Genomic DNA, 22,334 nt, shown 5'->3' with positions numbered 1-22,334 from the left:
AATAACTAAAATATTAAGTTGGAACTGAGTCACCTGCACAAATCTGCGGTCTTCAGATTTTCCACCTTTGGTGATAAAGAGATTGAAAAATGCTTCCAGTGCCCTAATATGAATCAAGTTATCATGTGTCTGTTTAGTTCTCTAGGTAGAAAACAGAAATACCTCATGAGCTCAAAACCAAGTCTGTGCCGAGTGTAATTCTGAAGCCTAATCCTAAACTACTTATATATCTGAATCTTGTATGTGTGAATCCTGTAATAGAAGCGTAAGATTTAAAACTGGTACTTGGGTTATAAGGATAGACATATAGATAAATGGAATAGAAGGAATAGAATGGGAAGTCCAGAATTAAACTCTTATAATTAAAGCCAATTAATTTTTGACAATGGTGCTTATTAGTCAGGGTTCTCCAGAGAAACAGAACCAATAAGGGGTGTGTGTGTGTGTGTGTGTGTGTGTGTTTGTTTGTAAAGAGAGAGGGAGGGGTTTTAAGGAATTTACTCATATAATTGTGGAGATTGGCAAATTCCCAAATCTGCAAGGTAGGCTTACAGGCTGGTGACCTAGGGAAAAGTTGCAGTTTGAATCCAAAGGCAGTCTTCTGGTAGAATTCCTTCCTGTGGGGGGAACTCAGTCTTTATTCTATTAAGGCTTCAATGGATTGGGTGAGGCCAATTTACCTTAGAGAGAGTAATCTGCTTTACTCGAAGTCCACCAATTTAAATGTTAATCTCATCCAAAAAACTCCTTCACAGGAAAATCCAGAATAATGTTTGACCAAATATCTGGGTACCATGGCCCAGCCAAGTGAACACATAAAATTAGCCATCATAGGAGCCAAGAAAATTCAATGAACAAAGATTGTCTTTTCACTAAATTGTCTTAGGAAATCTGAATATCCACAGGCAAAAGAATGAAGTTGGACCTCCTTCCTTAAACCCTAGAGAAATAAACTGAAACTCGGTGATAAATTTAAAAGTAAGAGCTAAACCTATAAAATTCCTAGAAGAAAACATAGGATTAAAGAGGTAAATCTTCATAAACTTGAATTAGGCAATGGTTCATTAGATTTGACACCAAAAGCACACGTGACACAGAAAAAAAATAGGTAAAGGGGGTATATCAAAATTAAAAAATTTTTTGCTGAAAATAATACTATCAAGAAAGTGAAAGGACAACTCACTGAATGAATTATTTGTAAATAATTTATCTGATAAAAAAGTAGTGTCCAGAATATACAAATACATAACTTAATAATAGCAACACAAATTACACAATTTAAAAGTGGGGAAAGTATTTGAAAAGACATACCTCCAGAAAAGGTATACAAAATTCCAATAAGCACATAAATAGAAGCTCAACATCATTAACTATTAGGAAAATGCAAAATCAAAATTATAATGAGATACCACTTCACACTCAATAGAATGGCTATAATAAAAATGATAAAAACAAATGCTGATGAGGCTGTGGAGAAACTGGAACTCTCACACACTGCTGGTGGGAATGTAAAATGCTGCAAACAGTGTAGAAAACAGTTAGGCAGCTCCTTAAAATTCTAAACACAGGTCTACCATATGGTGCAGTTATTCCAATCTTGGGTATGTACTCAAAGAGAAGTGCAAAGATACATCCATAAAATAGTTGTGCATGAATATTCATAACAGCATTCTACACAAAAGTCAAAAAGTGAAAAACATTCAAATGTCCATCAACTGATGAAAGAATAAACAACATGCAGTATATCTATACTATGGAATATTATTTGGCAATAAAAAGGAATAAAGTATTAATACATGATACAACATAGATAAACTTTTAAAACATTACGTTTAATGATGGAAGCCAAAAAAACACATATTGTATGATTCTATTTATATTTTAAAAATCTAGAATAGGCAAATCCATAGAGACATAAACTATATTAGTGGTTGTCTGAGGAAGGAAAGTGTTAAGGAGCAACCTCTAATGGATACAGGCTTTCTTTTTGGGGTGATAAAATTTTCTAAACTTACACTGTAGTGATAGTTGCAGAACTCTGAATATACCAAAGTCATTAGACTGTACAATTTAAATTAGTGAATTTTAAAGTATGTGAACTGTATCTCAATAAAAATATTTTAAAAATTGTTCCTGGGGCTACTTCTGACATACTTGGGAAAAACTAAGTGTAAAACAACTTCTAAAGAGATATTTCTATAATGTATGCTCCATGAAAGATTTTCAAAGTAAATAGTTGCTTTGGAAGATAAGATTACAATTAAATATTAAAAAAAAAAACCCACAAAGAAATGATCTACCTGAGACATGGCAAATATAAGAAATATATTTGAAATACATAAGAGCATAATAAAACAATTTGAAACATAAAGTAAGTATATTGAATATAGTTAGCCATATATGAATAGAAAAAGTAAGAAAAGAATTAGGCACTATGAAAAAGAGAGCAGGCTGATACGAAAAATCATCACTTAAAAACTTCTAGAAGTTAAATTTTTAAATGAATCTTGAATCATGAGTAGGTCAAAAGTAGATTAAATAAAGAGAGAAAAGAGAATGTTGACTTGGTTGCCTGGTGAAATTCCTCATCATGTAGCTCAGGGAGATGTGAAGATTAAACATATGAAAGAGAGACTAAGACACAGAGAAGGCAGAAGGAAAAAAATCCAACATATATTTATGAGATATTGTAGTAAAATAAGATAGAAGCAATATTTGAAATGACAGTGGTTAATTTTTTTCCAGATTGAGGAAAAAAAGAATCTTTATAGTCCAGAAGCAAAATAATTTCCAACCAGGTTAAATAAAAATAAAGTTATACTGATCATATCTAGTTGAAACTGCTGGACACTTAGAGACAACAAGAAAAATCTTAAAGACAACCAGGAGAAAGAAGATTACTGGGAAAGAAATGGTAGGGGTGAGGTGGAGAGGGAGAAATTAACCACACAAAAATAATATTTAGAAAGCAGTGGTTATCTCAAAAGCAACAAGAAAGTCCAGACAATAAAGAAAAAAAAATGATAATCATTTATGGTTTAAAAATAAGACATAACTAAAATATTCAGACATGAATTATGTGAAAGTAGGTTATAAATAAGTTACTTATATTTTGGATGAGGAGCATAAAGATATTAATTAATTTTAGACTTGGTCAGGTTAGGCTACACATTTTAGAAATTTAAGGGGAAATCCCTAAAATAAGAGAAAAATAACTTCCAACAATTTAGAGGTGAAAAGTGGAATAAAGATGCTTGATTAGTCCAAATTAAAACAGTAAAGAACGAAAAAAGAATATAAAAACACAAAGTAAGGTGGCGGAAATAAAATACTAAGAAATAGTAGAGAAGAAAGTAATAAAACTGACAATTAAAAGATGGAAATTCTACGATCAGATTACAAATTTCCAGTACAGGCTCTATTAAAAGTCCCATTTAAAATATAGTGACACAGTATATTTAAAAGTAAGAGGAAGGAAAATGATACACCTGACAAATATTAACCACAGTTGCTGTGGCTATGTAACTCTCAGGGAAAACAGTTTAAGAAAGAAAATATTAATAGAGTTAAAAAAGGTTATTGTAAAATGATTTAAAAATACTAGGAAGATATAACAAGGAAAAAAGATATAGAAGTGCATTTTCCTGTTATTTATGCATGTATAATTCTCAAAAGGTTAGAAACTAGATTAGCCCTACTTGAACAAACTTCCTTTTATTCCTTGACATCTCTCCTTGAAAGTTTAGAACACTTTTGTCCCAGGAAGCCTTCCAGTATTGATTTTTCTAACCCTTTTCTACCTCCCCCTTTGCTGGTATGTGGTATATTGTATATTGAGTTAGATGAGAAACCTCACAGGAGCTTTGTCTTTTATGTGTTTGTAAGTGCCATGTACCCTTACAACTATTATAAATAAATAATAATCATCATCTTGGGATAAAAATAAAACATAAAAGTGTCAACCTTTCAAACGAAAAAATGAGTTACCTTCCTCTCTTTAACTATGCCTTAGAGATGCATCCTTGTAAAATTCTAGAAGCTCTTTCAAGCACATTATTTAAGTCAGAAAAGAAAAATAACGCTATATCAGTATAGGGTGAAAACCACCTCGTTTGCCTGATTTTAGCACTGAAAGTTCCATATCCCAGGAAGCAATTCAGTCTCAGGTAAAATGAAATAGTTGGTTCCTCAATAATCTGACTCTTCTTTTAAGAAATTTAAAGCACATACATCTCATACCTTTTCTTGAAATTTTCATCTAAGTAAATGCTTAGGCAAAGACCAAAAGTTAATATCCACGATGGAGGAAAATATTAGCAACTGTCTTATTCAGAGTCCTTTATTTCTATTGTTAAAAAAAAAAGAAAATATCTACATTTTTATAGCCTATGTATTTCCTTCTAATCTGCTTAAATACAGAGCTTTTATTAAGTGGAAAATTTGCAAAATGGTGGAAAATGATTTTTCCTTTGAATTAATATCTGTTGTCAAGAAGTCTCTGGTACTCCTGGAATTTTTATTAAGAATTATAGAGAAACTCACAATTATTTTCAGGCACCATAGCTCCTGATAAGTTCAAGAAAGGAAAGAAGTTATGGAGCCAGTTACCAATTTTTAAAAAGAATGCTTCAGAAATGTTTCATAGCCTTGCACTGGCCTTTACTGACAGCTAATTTTTTAGCTAAGGAAGTGGTTAAAATAGAGTATGGGATTTACAGGTAAAGAGAATATATGTAATTAAATTATGATACATTTTCATAAGCAAATAGTCTAAACCTCTCTGCTATGTGAATTATAAAGAAGTATACTTTCCATGTTTGATAACTTGTGAAATTTATATTTTCTTATGTGGTCAAAATGATTCTGGGTACCCAATAATATTTTCTCAAAAATGTTCATCTATTCACTAAACTATATACTCAGTGGGAGTTCCAAAGAGAAATAATACATGACCCAATCTTTAAGGGACTCATATTTCGTTAGAAGTCAAAAGTGAACAAATGAATTTATTAAAGTAGATCACAATACAACTGTATATAGCAAGTGCCATCATTATACTAAAATGTATATCAAAAACTTTACAAAGATATGATGTTTGAATTAGATATTAAATTAGTTAATTTATTCAAGTATGCATGCATTGAGCAAATTCCATTGACAGCAGTTGCTCTGATGAAAGTCTACAGCACGTTATAATAATGATTACAGAATTATTATGTTTCAAGGCATTACTGACAAGGTATTACACGGTATAACCCTTACAAAAGATGGCCAAACAATAAGGAAAGAAATGGCTACTCAAATAGAAATGCTAAGTGATCCACAATCTCGCTGATGTTTGTGATAAGTCTTTACCCTTTTGTGTCTTTATTTATGAGGCAGATGAGACATTCATATGGAGATTGTCATTTCCTTCACATACTTTAAAAAGGAGAAGAGTCTGTTTAAAATTAGATTATCTTGGCTTGGCGCCCATTATCCCCTTCCTTTCATTTAGTGTTACATTAATTAGTTCAGCATGATCATCCAACTGTCAGATCATATTTAATTCAATTAACTTCATTTCCACCCAACACCTTTCCATAAAAGTGAACAATGGCTTTATTGTTTGTTTTCATCAATAATTTGTCATAGTGAACGCTCTACATTCAGGAGTAGCATTCCTTATCCTGGCAGATAAAAAATTCTGTACACATACACAGACATGTAAATACCAGTTTACTAATATAGTCTAGCAAAAAAAAAAAAGCCTGCACTCACTTTATTAATGAACTATTTCATAAACAAAGAGTTTTTAATTATATAACTTTTTTGTGTCTTTAGAGATATTTCATTTTGACTTTCTAAATGAAGGAGACAGTATAGGGCACATGAAATGTTTTTGAATACAACCTAAAATTATTTTAGTACATTTTCACTGAGCATTTAATATTACAAATATTTGCCCTGAATATTTCTTTATATGATATGTAAAAATTACATGTGACTGTATTAGCTGTGACATGGCAGTTTAGTAGCCAATTAAATTCTGAAAATTTGTGTTCTTTTAAAAGTGAAAAAAGCAGGCATGGAAGAAACATTCTGTACTGAGCAATTACGTATAGGATATTTTTAAGGATGTATAAAGTTATTTTTTGAATGGAATTTTACTTCCAAGTGCTGGCAGAATTATTAATGTATCTGTCTATATAAAAAGAGATTCATATCTGAAAACATTATCAAATTTTCCCCTATTTGGTATGAATTTATTCCCAAATGTGTCTTAATTCTCTCAGTGCATTTGGATAAAGACATTTGCCAAGAAGATAAGCAGGCATGACGCCTAGAACAGCTAACTTTTTGGTCCAGAGAGGAATGAGTTTCATTAATCTCCCAACCACTCTTTTTCTGTGTTTAGAGAATTCTTGGCTGTCCTTGGTTGATACAGATACTCACCTAGATTTGACTTAATGTAAAAGGGGGGTGTAGAAGTCTCCCTAGTCTGTGTGATTTCAAGATATTATCTCTGGTCTACACTTAAATCTCAAGGACTGGGAGAGCAGTTCTTTGTTTCTCATTGGGAATAAAGGCAAAGCCCACAATAATGGGATAGACAGGATGGAGTTGATGAGAGGTGAGGAGCCCCTAAGGCACCTAAGGTGGGGAGGCAGATCGGCCATGAATGGAGAACCTCAGATTTGTTACAAATTTTTACTTTTAGAATTAATGTTTAACTTTCACAGATTTTGACAAGATTTCCTTAGGATAAAAGTATATTCATAAGGAAAGTTCTAGATCTTAATGCCAGAAAAAAATATATAACATTCTGTTCTAAAATATAACTTTTGAAAGATGAATTGCAGAGTTTTACCTTTGAATGATTTACCACATCCTATTTCAGTATGTTCTGATTTTGAAGGGGCTTAAAAAATGTGATTAGTTGCTGGGACAAGTGAGAGGTGTTCACATATGTCCTATTTCTGATCAAGATTGGTTGTAAGGAGCAGGAGGTTGGACTGTTGCTGTTGGGAACCATCCTGGGTCATACACTGGGCCACCTTTTCAATCTCATCTCTAGTTTGTTCCCTTAGCCTTCATCCAACCATACCAAGGTGTACTCTCCTTGACCTCCTTAGTCATAATTTGATTTTCATCTCCCTGGAATGTTGCCTACTACCAACCTATTTTCACATTTGTGGGATGATGGAGTCACAAATTTCAGAATTTGGAGGGACAAGATATACAACTTTCACCTAAACTAGTATTCCTTGGTCTTCTCCTTACTTACTCTTTAAGAACAAAATTTAAAATTATATTTTTCTGGGAAGCCTTTCCTTATTCCTTTAACTGACATCATTTTTGTCTCTAGTGGAATCTATAATGTTTCATTTGTACTTTTTTTTTTTTTTTTTTTTAGCAGTTTAGTACAGTAAGTAACCTAACTTCTGGGTAGTCTTCTAAATTAAAAGTTCCCTGAAGTGATGAGTTATCCTTACATATTTTTATAAATCCCTGTTGCTCCTAAAACAGTATCTCATAATGAACAGAAATGTAAACACTTACTGAATAAAATGTAAGCTGGTTTATGGTACAAATGTGAAACTATTGTTAGTTATAGCAAACAAAATAAACTACTAAATCCCATTTATATTCACAAGACATTAAGGCTTTGAGAAGTTTTCTTTGATGGAAAAACAAAGGCAGATAAACCATATCTACAGGAGCAAGCGTGTATTTATCTGAACTCATAAATTCCAATAGCTTTGAATAGTCATAAATTTCTGCTAACAAATTTGACCAGTCAGCCTAGGATCATTCGTTACAGATTTAATCTTGTTCTCCAAAAATATATGTTGAAGTCTTAATCCCCACTACCTCAGAATGTGACATTTTTTGGATAGAGGGTTGTTGCAGATGTAATTAATTAAGATGTGGTCATACTAGAGTAGGGTGGCCTCCTAATCCGATATAAAGATGAAACATGGAGACAATGACACGTAGGGAGAGCCCTATGTGATGATGGAAGCAGAGATTGGAGTGATGCATCTACAAGCCAGGGGAAAGTAAGGGGATCCAGCAACCACCAGAAGCTAGGAGAGAAGCCTGGAACAGAGTCCCCAGGAGGAATCAACCCTGTCGACGCCTTGGTTTTGAACTTTCAGCTTCCAGAAAAGGAAGAGAATAAATTTGTTTTATGAGGTCCCTCAGTTTGTGGTAATTTGTCCTGTAAGACTAATATATCATTCTTCTCCCTCATCCATTTCTCACACACACACACAAAACTTTAACTCAATACTTTTACTAAGCTAAGTGGCAACTGGTATTTAGGAAAAATTGAGAAGGTGAAATCTTATTATGCCTTTTCATGCAGTGGGCAGAGAATCCACTTAAAAAGCTGTAATGAAGGAAGCCAAAGACAGACAAACAGTGTGTCCAGATAAGACAAGAATCCAATGTCAGGTAAGCACATAAAAGAGGCAAAGCAGAACAAGAGTTCTAATGTTCATGCAGGTAATCAGCAACAAGAGGATCTGGAGAAATTGAAGCAGCAGTAGAAGATGGGTTGGTTACAACGCTGATGAATCAGAAATCTTTATCAGTTGAAGGTGCAAGGGCAATGTAACTCAAGAACAGAGATACAGAGCCAGACTAATGGAGAAAGGAAAGGAGTAATTCTGAAGCTGACGCTGTTTGCTCCCCAGCGCTCCAACTTCCTTTATTCCTGTCTCACAAAGATGAGTCTCAGTCCTGAGTAACTGTTGCCTGGATGCCTATAGGTATTAGAATCTAAAAACAAATAGCTGACTTCTGTGGTATTGCCAGAGCGGGAAGACACAATTTTCTGGCAGAAGTAGTTCTTATATTGATCATTTAAGCCTGTGTCTTCATAAAATATTAACATTACAAGCCTTAGTTAGTAGATGTTAACTGCTGAGAGCCTCCGGTGAGATCAGAGCTCATGTTGGACTATAACTCCAACATAATACTTTTCTTTTTAATCAGTAAACACAAATATCCTTTTCCTTTTCACCACGCAGGAAAACTCAGAATGTTACTCTGGAATACCCTGCAGTTATTGCACAGCAAAGAAATGTTTCTCATTTTAGTTTAGCATCTGAAACTCCATATATATATATATACATATATATATATATAAAAGTATATAATAGTTATTGTCAACATCTCATGCCTCCAACCTTAATGTTCAGCAATAGAGTACAGTCAGAGTGATGTTTCATCCAGAGACTGTTGTAAAAAATCCCAAATGAGAAGAAAATGTGTGGTGCTGTTGGGAATAGATGCATGATGCTATAGTTAAGCACCAGGAGATAAATGTGCAGGTTAAGTCTAAGAAGACTTTTTCAGGGCTATGTTATTGCCCTAGAATAATACTTGGGTGCTCAAATGGCAAAGTAGACATGTGGCAGAAGACCCCAGAGGATACTTTTCCCCATTTACATAAGTGGAAAATCAAGTCTGCAAAGATCTTCTGAGGTTTTTGTTTATTTTTTGTAAAGGATATTTAAACGTAACATTGATTTCCTAATTTGTTTATTAGTTCATTTAGTTAAATTCCACAAACCTTTCATATAGAAATGGGATACAAAGTGGCAAATACAGTTCCTGTACTCTTAGGACTATACACAGGGAAGAGATAGATATACATAAAATTAAGTATAATTTATGGGAAAATGTAATGAGTCAATTATAGAGTGAACTCAAGATCTATATGTGCAAAAAAGAATATAATTCTCACTAGGAAATTGGGGTGTTTTCTTGAAAGATCAGAGATTTGAGTATTTGAACCAAGCATTAAAATTAGGTAAGATTTCAGCAGTCAGAGGTAGAGAGAGAGGAGCTCAGGCAAAGAGACTAGCAGTGAAGGCTGGTAGGCAGTAAATGTAGACATCAAAAAAAGTGGACTTGTGAGGTTGGAATGTTGGGAACTGGGAATAAGACTGGAAAGGTACATGAGATTGAGATCACAGAGGGTCCAGAATACCAGTTAAAGTAGTTGGATGATATTCCTTAAGAAATGCCAAGTCATAAAAATATCTTAGTGGGTCATAGAGTTGAGTTTTCAAAAAACCATGTTCCACTCAACATGTCTACTATACATCTGTTTCTTGATCTCATTACCCAGATGACAGATTACAGGTTTTAGTCTGCTTTCAGAGAATTACTCTTCTTTCCCTATTCTGACAGCTTTTCCCTTCAGATTCTTCTGACAGATCTACGAGCCTCTCAACTATAGTGGTTGTACTGAATTACTTGATTAAGCCACAGACATATGTGTATATTATCAATGTTTGTTTTCAATCTTGGCAAAAATGAGCTTACCCTGTGGTAAAATTTTGGCATGAATGTCACCACTGCTCTGATGTTAACTAAATACCTCAAAATCAATCTGACTCACATTACATTTACCTGTTTTTTAGTATGAGATCCACAGAGATTATTCATCTAACATCAAAATATGATGTAGGAATAAGATAACTGAATTGACAAGTATTCCTTAGAGCAACTCTAGCCACTATTTCTTTCTCCAAGAGCTCTGACAGCTTGTCAAACATTTTCTTATAAAGAAATCATATGACTACCTTCATCAGACTACCTGTTTGTTCACACCCATTCAGGCTTGAAACAGAATCAGTGCTTCCCCATTTGTTTCTAGTGATGTGAATAAGAATTGCTCAGCTCAGCATATCCTGAGAGGTAACATGGTCTAATTAAGCAACAAAGAGAAAGTTTAAAGTTTGGGCATCTAATTCTTGCTTTTCCCTCATAGATTTGTTGTATAACTTTAGAAGATTTTTCTTCATTCTATTTTCTCTTGTCCAGTTCCTAAACTTCCCTTGTGGTATTTGCTATCTGTCATTAAGAAGATGATGCTGACGTCAAGATATTATCTACAGAGGAAAGCATTAATTCTAAAAGCTCTTGAGAAGATATTTATTGAGATAAATATCTGTTCTCTCTTCCAGTTTTTCTTTCATCATAATTCACTATGAAGCTCCAAATTAAATAGAGTTCTTGTTCACTCTTGTTAAAACATTTGCCATATTTTGCCTTTCTTTTTAAGACGTTAGGTCGGTCAAAGTGAAATGTTCCATATCGCTCTTCTGTTTCTTTGGGACAAAAATGAAATCTAAGCTATTTCTAAAGGGAAAAAAATGGATTCCTCTGCTATATCTCTCTCTCCGTGTCTCTCTCTCTGGTTCTTTGTATCTTTTATTCTTGAGAATGATTACAAAAATGTTTACTTTCATTGAACACTGCTACCCAATTTTGGGACATATACATTTATTTTTTTAACCTTAATTTTCCTGTTGATAGACTTGTTTAGCAGTTGAGTTTTACTCTTTGACTATGCAGGAAAGGTAGAAGATTCAGTAATAAATATGAGCAACTTAATCCTTACTATCATAGAAACAACTTCATTTAAGTTCTCCATGCATGGCAACCTATCTTTAAGAAACAAAGTGGTTTGTAATACATCAATAAGAATTTTAAATGGATACCTGAAAATTAAAATGATCATTCAAAAATTGTTTAATTATATGATGCCATGCAAATTTTTATTATTACTATTATTATTTTAAATAGTTCTGTCGCACGTTTTTCCCTTTAGAGAAGGAAATAAGTATTAAACTGGCTATCCACCAGGATTAATTAAAAAACCAGGAAGATAAAAAATAAATGAGAAAACATGAAATGCCAGCAAGAGTAAAAGGTGGACAGAAGTGGCCACTTAGCTCTGTTAACTGAATAGTGGGTAACCACTGGAAACTGATTTGTAAACTTTGATGAAATTATTTATGCATTAAGTCCATCCTAGTCTTTTAAGAGAGCTAATGACAAACATTTTACTTTTCTGTAAAAATCAAACGATTGCTTTCACGCACTTATGCATAAACATGTTGAGTCTATTTATCTGAAGTAATACTATTGACTTTCACATCACTACCTAAAAATGCTTCCACTTCTGACAGATTTGGCCTATCTTTATCAATGTCAACTTTAGAGAACTTAAAAATCAATTCAATTGCTATCTGGAGAGTGGGTTTCAGAAAAGTTTAGATACTGAGTTCTTCAAAAAATATTTATGGTTCAGTAACTCTTGATTTTCTTTGGATTTGAAGGAACTATTGCAAAAGAAATGAACTGTTCACAAGATTTTTGAGGATTTCTTTCCCTGTAGTTAGTTTTGTTGTATTATACTTGCTTGAAAACTTGATAACTTGTTCAGATTTCAGAATCTCATCACTTTTCTTTCTGAGACTGAAATGCATTTCGATCTGCAAATGAAAAATCTATAGCAAAAGGTTTGTCACCTTTGAGCATGATTCATTGTCATTGTCTCTCTAAAATCTCTGAGAGCTCAACATGCAAGATATTATCCTTTTAGGAGATGACACATTCATTGTTAAAATAATTCACCTGCATTGTATTTGAAACCTCTTTATTTTTCTCCATCCTAGAATAAAAATAAATTAAGTTGGTGGGATTCTTTGTGATTTCTAACACTATTAATTTAGGCTGGTCTTTATATACGAAATTTCTCTTATGTTTTTCTTAAAGTTCCAAATAACTGAAAATTCTCAAGGGATAAGAAGATGCCCATTATAAATATAAAGATCAGCATATCATAAAAACTTAAAAAACAATATGAAGATATTGAGATTATAATGATTTTCCTCTCAAATATTTACCTACTGTTATTTAGAGACTTTAATGCCTACTAAAGTGCTACATATGCATCACTCAATTAAACCTTGTTCAATAAATGAATAAACTTTGAAGAAAACTTGGTATTTAATGTTTTAAACTTTACTGAGTGGGCCATTAACAGATTTTGCTACTTTATCAAATGTCTAGATGATTTTATTACTTTGCTAAGGAGCATTTTTTCATGATTAATTTGATTTTATAATTCACAGGTTATGAAATGACCACACTTGTAAGGTATTAAATAAATAGCAGTGAATAAAAAAAAAAACCTAGTTACTTTCTACAAAACATGTTTTAAACTAGTCTGAATAGTTTCTTTAAACTTTTAAGATTTATTTAATCTACTATTTCAAAAGTTTTATTGGTACTCTGAAGACTGAATTGAATTAGGCAACACTTCTACTATCTGAAAGAATCATAATGACAAATGTTTATGGTATTAATAATATGGACTATGTATGATACTAATACAATATTATGATATTAATATATACAATGCGATAATAATAATATAGCAAAATATTATGTGTAAGAAGGAACCTTTATATTTAACTAGTATTAAAAGAGAAAAATAACATACAACTAAGGGATATATCAATTATTTTCTATTCACAGATAAAATGTGTTGGCAAAGTATTTGCTCAGTATTATGTATCATTTTCTTTCAGTGATGTTCTTTCATACATACACTTACTTCAACAATGTTATATTATACATTCCCATTAACATATCATAGTCATTTAAAATTTCAGAATAAATTTACTTTTCTCAGGAAAAGCTTCCAGATTACTCACTTCATAGAACATGATCAAAGCATTTTATACTTTAATAAGATCTTAAAGACAGTATAGCTTAACTCCTATCTTATTTTTCCCATTTCTTCTATCCACATTTTGCATATTGATAAATTGATAATGGATGAAATTATATATATTGAAGGTCATACTATGACTATTGACAGAGAGAGGACCAGAAGAATCTCCTGACCTCCAATTTCTGTGCTTTGCTCACTGCACTGTTCCGTTCCTTCCTAAAATTTGTGCTGTTAAATATCAAGTGATTTATGGTGAAATCCAAGTCTTCGCAAGCACAACTTTCCATTAGTTCACTTCAATCTCTGTATGAATATAACCAGGAAATTTGGCTGAGATAAAAGGCATTCCCAAGGTTTAAGGGACATGTTTAAGACTGTCTATGTACTTAGCATAAGGGCCAGGATCATAAATCAAACCTAAGACGCTATATTCAGTTCATTTTTCGCTAGATCACACAGCTTTCGGTCTGAATGTCGTTGAAGCGAGAGCATGATGCCATGCTAGGGGAAAGGCGAGGGAGGTTATGGCTAAAATATGTAAATGAGCACCTGCTGAAGACCGCCAGAGCCATCTGCTGCTTGGATTCTCATACCCACTAGCCAACCTCTTAGCTTTTCCCCTCAGTGGCTCAGGATGTGAAGGGAGGGCTACAGTCTCTAATTATGGATTTTAAGGCATTGCAATCATTGGGATCGTCTCATAACAAACTTGTCAAAGAAGTGCTTGCTTGATTTAGTGTGCTAGTGTCCTAAGCTACTTGAAGACTCCAGGTTATTTTTAGATTCTGGCTTACACAAATACTTAAAGTTGACTCTAATGGATTCTCAGAGTCATTCATTCTAGCATTCATTCCAGCATTGGCTATAACTCTGATTTATGATTGTTAGGATCCTTTAGAATCTTAATTTTCAAATCATGTACTCATAAATACGTTTTTTAGTCCTATCAGTGTCTATAAAACAGTCCTTTAGGAGATCATTCAACATTATAAAGATAAAGCACAGTCCCATGGAAAATTGGAAATATGAAGAAATGAAAATAGAAGAAAAGACACAAATAATCACCTCCCATATACAGTTGTTAACTTTAGGTATGTAATTTTCATTATATGTGTATGAGTATAATTTGTAAATAAATTTTAGAATACAAATGAGGTATATATTTATGTATATATATTTAAAACATAGGTAAATAATCCCAGATGTGCAAATTTTACCATTTAACAATATATTATAAAAAAAAGTACCATTTTCTAATATTATTCTTTAATATTTTCTAAAATAGTTGCATGGTGTTTCGTTTTATAGATAAATCACAATTTCCCTTTTTAAAATATCTAGTTTGCTAAAAATATCTTTGTTCTAATTAACTTCTATGAAGATCATTACACATAAATCTTGGTATATACATCTAATTATTTCTTTAGGAAAATCATCCCAAAGTGGAAATTGCTGGGTCAGAGTATGAAACTTACTTGTAAAAGAGTCTTCATGTGTGAAAAGACATTTGAGGTGACTTAATTATCCTCTCTTTCATCAGAATCCCCATTTTTGAACATTTACTATGTGCTCACATTACATTGGGTTTCTTATTTATTTGGTACAACAAAATCCTTGGTTTACCATTTGTATGCACAACTTACTCATTTGAAGAATATAACTCAGATTTTAATAATTTCTCATTTTTAAAATATATTTGATCATGTCAACAGTACATATCCTTATCTTTCATATAATCTTGTTTTGTAAACTTTAACTTAATACTGTTAATATTCCCTTACGCCTCAAAGATCTTTAATATTCTAACAAGGGAGTCACAAACTAGACATGACTCTGCCAACTCATGCACTCGTGACAAGGATCTACTTTCAAATCAAATTGTGGATGCAGCTACTTGCTACCATTCTCCCTATCATTCCTTTCCTCTCTGCCTATTATCTCTAAGCCATATGGATAATTCATAGCCATGTGCTCATTATGAACCTGTGCATGGATTCATTCTCTCTCTGAATCAGACACTTGAAAAACAGAACTGACTTCTAAAGAAAATTGATGAGAATTAATTCTACTAACAGATAAAGAGATACTATGGAGGAGAGTTTAAAGGATAGTTAAGAAGTGCCTAGAGTGAAAACTAGTCATACTACATATGACTTTATACATGGGTGACATACGTGATACATTACGTATTCAATACTTCATAACAACAAAAATTTTTTGGTAATGAATTACATCAAAATATTAGATACTTCTTTTTAAACTAATGATACAGGATTAGGCAGAGAAGCAGTTCTGGGAATACTGTTTTCAATATTAAATCATTTAATGCAAATCAGTTCATTCTATTTTTAGTTTTGATGCTTCTAGTTAGGTCTTTTTTGCTCTGTGTTAATATGCTATGTTAGATATCTATGCTTGTCAATGGATAGTAATGAATATTTATTAATGGCTTTTTTTTTTTACCAATAATAATATTTTAATAAGAATAACTTAATTATGTAAGCTCTTTTTATACATGGATTAATAAAGAATGTGAAATAGATGGAATAAATGAGGTTCTTAAATATATAGCTAAATTATGAAAAAACAGGTAAGTTAATTTTACTCCATATTCCCAACTATTATTTACTCTTAATTGCAAGAAAATTGTCACTTTTTAGAATAATAATTTGAAAGAAAGATAAATAAATTTTCAATAAATTCTCTTGAGATTTCACCATTTATCATCATGCTTCCCTTCTCTAATAAAAAAAAAAAAAGATTTCCATCTCATAGGCCCACAGTTATATTTGTGGTTAACCATTTGCAATATTATTTCACTAAAAAGAACACATTTCCAAGTTACTTTCAATGCTTTCAATAAAGCTTAAACTTTTAATAAGAGTAGTTTTTGGTTTGATTATCTAGACTTGTTAACCAACTGTCACTGACAGTGTAATGAAAGGCTTCTGTGGGCTTGGAGAGGGAGACCATGCTGGTGGAGCAATTTATCACTTAGGCTCTCAAGCCAAAAGACACTTTGGCTTCCATCAAACCCCTCTTCAGAGCTACACTGGAAACAACCTGTTCGCTATTGTCACAGGTGTAGAAATCACATCTTTTAATTCTGAAGCTTAATTTTGGTTTTCCTAAGGATTTAGCACAATTTCAGGCTTGGTCAAGTTATCTTTTTACTGTAGACTGATTTTATCTCTCCTTTTCTCTATTTTAAATTTTTCTGCTAGGAATGGCATGTACCAGCAAATATTATGATGGCCTCATTTCTTTCTCTAAAGTTTTTTTTTTTTTCATTAGCTTTATAGCAATAAAAACAAATTTTATTTTCACCTTTTATTGTATCTACCATTCAAACATTTTTAGTTTAGTTCTGGAAACCCATGGGTAACATCTTATTTTCCACATTACTGATTTTTTAATTGTACCAGATTTATTAGGTTTTGGAACTAGCAAAACAACTTGTTAGAGTTGAAATCAGCATGCTTTCTTCTGAAACCTACTGGGCTTGAAGCATCAGTTATCCAAGATCTCTCTTATGGAGCATCAGCTGTGAGTCTTGTATTTTCATATTCCCAACAGTTGGTGTAGTCATGGAGAATCACAGAATAACTAAGCTGGAAGGGATTTTAAAAAGTCATTTAGTTCCAACCATTTGTGGCACATTCCAATGTAACTCTTCCCAAATGCCATCAAACCATGGTTCTAAACTTTCCTATTTTGTTGCAGTACTAAGCAACCAACAAGAATTTATAAAATAAACTAGTTATACTTCTGTGGGTCTAATTCTTCCTGCTACTCCACTTTTAAATGTTTAAAACACATAATGGCTTACCTTTGCACTTAGCTTTATATCAAACATTCTTAGCATGGCCTGTGAAGCACAATATTATATGGCCGCTGTACAATGGTGTCTAAGAGCTGTTTTGTACCAGCTTGTAAGAGCTAAACTTTGAGGAATTTTGTGAGCTGGTTGTTAAATTGAGACATTATTTTAAAACTTACAGACATTATTATAAAAACTTAAAATTAAATGCATTATGTTTGAAACAATGGCAGTAAATACTCAAAACTCATCACTTCCTAATTATTTGACTATATTTTACTAAAATCTTGAGGTTAGTTACACCTATTGTGTCTGTGTCATGGAAAATAACATATAATGGACTGCTACTGTACACTCTTGTCAACTCAGTATTCAGTGATGTGATGTTGGTAGCCTGAAATTAGGAGAATATACACTACAGAAGTTGGCAAATCCTAGAAATCAGGACTAATGAGAACTTCACTTACTGCTCTGCTGACTGCCTAAACTTAAGAAAATGATAGAAAAATGTTAATAATACAGATTAAATTTAAATAGTGTCATATATGCAGCCATTACATTGTGACTATCAGAAAAATTAAGTACATATTCTTCCAATTAGAAAAAAATTATTATGTGATTCCACAAAGAAGTCCCTCATGTCACTGACCAAGTGAGATTCAGATATAGATCGTCATTGCTTCACTTTCACCTTATTGCTAACAGAAATAAAAATAACAACCAACAGTAATGTTGAAGCTACAATTGTTCAATTGCAACCACAGGTTAAAGGCTATGAACATAAGCATTTAGCAAAAATGAACAAAATCGTTCTGTGAGAAATAATTGGCTATGTGGAATTTATTGCAAAGAGTATATTATGTGTTATTCTTCTTTGTAAGTTGTGTGCAAATTTGTAAATTTCCCTGGGAGTCCATTCAGAAATCAGGCGTAAGAAATCAGATATAAGAGCATATCACTGCCCTTAAAAACACTTAGCTCCTGCCCTCACCAAGCTCTAGGCAAATTAGCCAGCTATCTCTTCTTTAAAAGTATTACACTTATTGTCACCTTGGGCTTTCTTACACATTGTTCCCCCAGAAGAAAGTCTCTTCACTCTTCCATATCTGGCCAACACTTATCATCCTTGAAGTATCAGCTTACATAGCATAAGAATATGTGTTAGCATCTGCAACCTTAAAACAAAAGCAAAAACAAAACTATCTTTTTTCTTGACTCTACATCCTATTTTATTTCCCAATATTTTTTTGTATCTTTTGACAACAAGACTTACTAAAGAAAATTCTTTGTGCTGTCTGCCCTGTCTCACTTTTCACTCCTTCAACAGACTCCACATGGGCTATTTTCTGATCTTTCCAGGGAAGAAGCTTTTGCATGTTGCTGATCTCTTGGTAACTCTTCTGTCTTTAGTTTATTCCATTTCTCAGCAGCATTAGACACAATTAATCATTATTATCTTCCTGGGTCACTTTATTCTCTTGACTTCCCCACTACTACACTTTTTCAGTGACTGCTCCTTCTCATCTTACTTTTTTGGTTCCTTCTCTTATCCCTGATTTCTGAGAATTTGTGTACCTCAGGGATCAGACTTTTGCCCTTTTTCTCTTTTCTCCTTCCCCTTTCTCCATAGATAATTTCTTTCAGTCCTATGACTCTACAAACAATCTACATTCAGTTGACTCAAACTTGTGTTTTTAACCCTGAACATCCCTGAAGTCCAGATCACATGGTTATCTACTTGCACCTATCAGGTTAGACATCTAATAGGCATCAGAAAATTCACACAGACAAAACAAAAGAATTGGTTCCCACGATCCTTCCCCCAACACTGCAAATTTTCTCCAGCCACAAACACAACGGCAACCTTTGAATTCTTAATTTTCCCTTGAATTCCATATGAAAATTCATCAATAAAACATGTTAACATTACTAACAAAATGAATCTAAAATTGTAGCAGATTTACTATGTATAAATTACCACCTAAGTATATCTACAAAGAAGAACCACATGACATCCTCCTCCTCTAGGCCATGAGAAATAAATGGTGAATGGAGTGCCAACATATTTCAGAAGTGATTTAGTAATTGTTTTATCTAATGCAGGGACACTTACGGTCTTACTCGTTCACAGGAATGAAAATATCAACCAACAAAATATCAAAACTACCATAGGTTAGCTCTGGACCCAAGAGTTCAGCAGAAATCAGCAAAATGAGACATTTTTGTCTCCATGAGAGACATCTGATTTCCATGAGAATTTCACTACCGCAAGGTTGTGGAGGACAAAGAGAGAAAGTTAAGTACAATTGGCTCAAAAGAAAGAAGCACCCATGTAGCAATTAGTATTACTTAACTTACAAACTGCTGGACACTTGATTTTATCCCAAATGAGCAGGAATGCCACAGAGATTTTCAGTTAGAACAGGAGACTATAGAGATAAGGTAACAAAGAGAGTATTGACCTCAGTCCAAATACATGTTAAACCTAGTAGAACCCAGAACTCATTTCTGAGTGCTTTTTTTTTGGAAGAGAGACAGTGAATGGGTAACATATGCACTGAACATTTCAATTTGAGTCCCAAGGACAAGTAGCACAGTCAAGTTAGGATACCTCTAGATATTTTAATTTATTTGTTTTTCAAACAAAGGGGCTAATTTCAAAGGCATAGGAAGGATGGAAAGGGGCCTGCAAAGGATAGTGAGGGAAACTAGGGCTAGCAACAGTGTAGTTATTACCATCTCTAGGCCCGAAGGGATAAGGGGAGGGAAAGGTCGTCAGAAACTGAAGGTAAGATAGGAGTTCCGACATGGCTGTCTTGAGAATGGCAACTTCCTGTTAAGGGATGTAGCTAGCATGACTTGAACTCCCTGAGAGGGAACCAGGAAAAGAAATACACTGGCTTCAGTCCCCTACAAAGAATCCTTATTGGCTAAAAGCAACCATACATCAGAGGACTCAGAAGTCTATGATGTAATTCATACAGGTCAGCCTTCTAGAACAGAGATCAGCATGGGAAAGGATGGCAAGTGAATCTGGAGGAGCAATATCAGACACATTCAGCAACTGACAAACTCCTCACATTGGTTCCCTGACTTCAAGAGAAGGGAACAGTGTGGAGCAAGGGAAGATCCCAGAGCTTTCCTTCTTTGCAAAAAATATATCAGAAGTAGTATCAATAACTGAAAGTTGCAGTGTTGGTGATTCTTATCATATACTTATTTCACCATCTGCCTTGGCAAGTGCAGAAGATGAGTACATTTTGGATAATATTAATAGATAAGTGTAAATGTAGTTTGCTTATCAAACTGTCAAACTGCTTATTCAAATCCTTACTGAATAAATTATTACCACCTCTGGGAAATGGTAAGCAGATATTAACCTTGGAAATGATGTTTTATCTTGCCCAATGTAGCTAAAAACTCCAGAAGTTTGATTACCCTAAGTGGGGACAATAATAGAAATTCACAATCTTATCTCAAGGATTTATGCCAAAGAGAGCCACAGTCTGTAGGAACCTTGATTATTTCATTGCCCTACAGGTTATCACTTTGGCCCACTGATAGCCTACTGACAAGACCTGGAAAGCCAGATGTTGTTTGTGCATTTGATGCCCATGTAGGACAAGTATGTAACAAAGGGTAGGTAATAAATCCCATGAAAATGTTTCTCCAAGCACAGTGGAGCTTCTGGAGGACCACCATCCACCAGTAACAGGGTGGATGCCCTCTCCAAAGGGCAAGTTGCTTCATCATGTATCACTTACTTTAAGAGGCACAATGCCCATAAGACCATTTGTTATTTTGATGACCAGAATATAGCTTTTTGTAATTCAAAAAGGCAAAAATTCAGTAAGTAAATATTAAAATGTACATTTATCAATATTTTGATGTTGGACAAAAGCTTCCTTTCTGTAAAGAAAGCTTCTTTTCTTTGCTTATATTACTGCTACATTCTTTTTTTAATAATCACATTCGAGTTAAACTTTTTAAACTGGCTGAGAACTTCAAAGCACTTGCAAAAAAATTTAAGTGCCCAGAACTTTATAGACATATAGATTTCCCCTACTTTTTTTTTTTTACTGTTGTCTCACATCTACTTGATCATAATTTTAAAGAATTTAATTTTACTGAGTCTTTCCATGCATTCAGCTTAGTTTTTAAAGAATGAACTTTCTTTTCATATTCATATTTCACTAGTTTACATAATAGTTGATTAACTAAAGCAATTTTAGATGGAAGTACAACATACACAAACAGGTAGCAGAATAAACACAATGGAATTTTGGCAAGCAGCTAACAACACAATTAGTGAGCACCAAAGTGTATGTGTATATAAGATCAAGTAGGTAAAAGTAAAGTGTAGATGGGTTAATAGGGCTTCTAGGTTACCAGATGTGTGTGTGTGCTCATCTAAATTACCTAACAGGTGATCTGAAAGGTCCCAAGAGAGGTATACTATGTAAGCAGCTCTACTTCTTAGCCCTTATGACCCAGTAGATTCAATGGTGCTCAAATAGTTTATGGCAGATCAAGACATTGTACGGGCTCTTAAAAAGCACCTTATTTTAGTGGTCAAACCAGCTACCTAATGGCAGGTTAATTACATTGGGCATCTTCTGTCATCCCTCACCAGAATATTTACGTATTTTGGATTAAACAGACTTTCGATACCATTGTACATACAGGAAAAAAAAAAGAATATTACTACATGCTGAAGTGTTCACCTATGCTACTATAAGAAAATAAGATATTGATACACAGTAGAAACAGGGAGAAGTATGGATAAAACTCAACTTATTCCCTGGGGAGACATGTGGTACTCTCAATGACCAATGATAGGAGTTAAGGAAAGACTACTACAAACTTCTAAAGCAAAATCACTAATGGTTTAGATCTTAGGGATGAAGATATGATCACTATCCTGAAAGCATCCTAATCACAATCTTGCAAGTACTCAAGAAGCATAAATATCACCTGGAAAAACTGAAT

At 33.3% G+C, this 22,334-nt stretch overlaps 1 long non-coding RNA gene across 1 annotated transcript; it reads left to right on the top strand.

Moving 5' to 3' along the window:
* The first annotated feature begins 1,951 nt into the window (after positions 1-1,951).
* Positions 1,952-21,670, top strand: LOC116665101. The gene is made up of 3 exons (XR_004321676.1): positions 1,952-2,052; positions 18,015-18,017; positions 21,659-21,670. It is a non-coding gene; the product is annotated as an uncharacterized LOC116665101 (long non-coding RNA).
* The last annotated feature ends 664 nt before the right edge of the window (positions 21,671-22,334 follow it).

This window comes from Camelus ferus, chromosome 7 (genome assembly GCF_009834535.1).
Source record: "Camelus ferus isolate YT-003-E chromosome 7, BCGSAC_Cfer_1.0, whole genome shotgun sequence".
In the NCBI taxonomy this organism is placed as follows: Eukaryota; Metazoa; Chordata; class Mammalia; order Artiodactyla; family Camelidae; genus Camelus; species Camelus ferus.
The sequence above is the reverse complement of the archived record's forward strand: the minus strand, read 5'-3'. Positions and strand labels throughout refer to the sequence as shown.